Here is a 1,186-nt window from a genome sequence, read left to right as displayed (position 1 = left end):
ATATAGGCATAGAGGGAGCTAGGAGAGTCCAAATGAGGTGCGGTTTTCGGTCACACGATCGTGATCGAACACTCTAGATGATTGAGAGGGTTTTGGTGGGTTTTGGGCCAAATTGGAGGGGTGTTGGGCTGCAAAACACACGAGGCCTTTTCGGTCCCTCGGTTAACCGTTGGAGTATCAAACGAAGTCCAAATGATACGAAAGTTGGCAGGCGGTCTACCGGTAGTAAACCAAGGCCGCTTGGCAAGTCTCGGTCCAATCCGGAAATGTTTAATCCCCACACATGAAAGAAAGGTCGAAATGACCACCGGAGGAGAATGAAGCATGAGACGAACACGTATGCAAATGCAATGCACATGATGACATGATATGAGATGCATGACAACGATAATAACACACGGAGACAAAAACCCGAACCCGAGAAAATAAAATAACTTAAGGCCGGAAACGGCAAGAGTTGGAGTACATATTGGGTAAATCACATCCGAGGTGTTACAACACTCCACCACTATGAAAGGATCTAGTCCCGAGATCTAGGACTGAAAGAACGCCGGGTACTCAGAACAGAGGTGATCCTCGCGTTCCCAGGCAGCTTCACGATCGGAATGGTGTGACCACTTGACTTTGAGGAATTTGATTGACTTGTTGCGAGTCTTGCGTTCAGTCTCTTCAAGAATAGCAGCTGGGTGCTCACGATAAGAGATATCTTCTTGGAGCTCAATGTCCTCGAAGTTGACGGTGCAGTCAGGAGTCTTGAAGCACTTTCGAAGCTGAGAGACATGGAACACATCATGAACATTTGCAAAGTTTGAAGGAAGCTCGAGTTGATAGGCGAGATCGCCTCTCTTGCTGACAATCTTGAAAGGTCCCACGTAGCTAGGGACAAGCTTCCCTTTGATACCGAAGCGACGAGTACCTTTCATAGGAGAGATGCGGAGGTAAACATGATCTCCGATCTCGAAAGCCAAATCACGGTGCTTACTATCATAGTAGCTCTTCTGGCGGGATTGGGATGCTTTGAGGTTATGTCGAATGACTATGCACATTTCCTCTGCCTCTGTGATTAAGTCATTTCCGGGAAGCTGACGTTCACCAGTTTCGGACCAGTTGAGAGGGGTACGGCACTTCCTGCCATACAGAAATTCAAATGGGGCCTTGCCCGAACTTGCTTGAAAACTGTTGTTGT

This window comes from Triticum aestivum, chromosome 7A (genome assembly GCF_018294505.1).
Source record: "Triticum aestivum cultivar Chinese Spring chromosome 7A, IWGSC CS RefSeq v2.1, whole genome shotgun sequence".
Lineage (NCBI taxonomy): Eukaryota > Viridiplantae > Streptophyta > Magnoliopsida > Poales > Poaceae > Triticum > Triticum aestivum.
Note: the sequence above shows the minus strand (reverse complement) of the source record.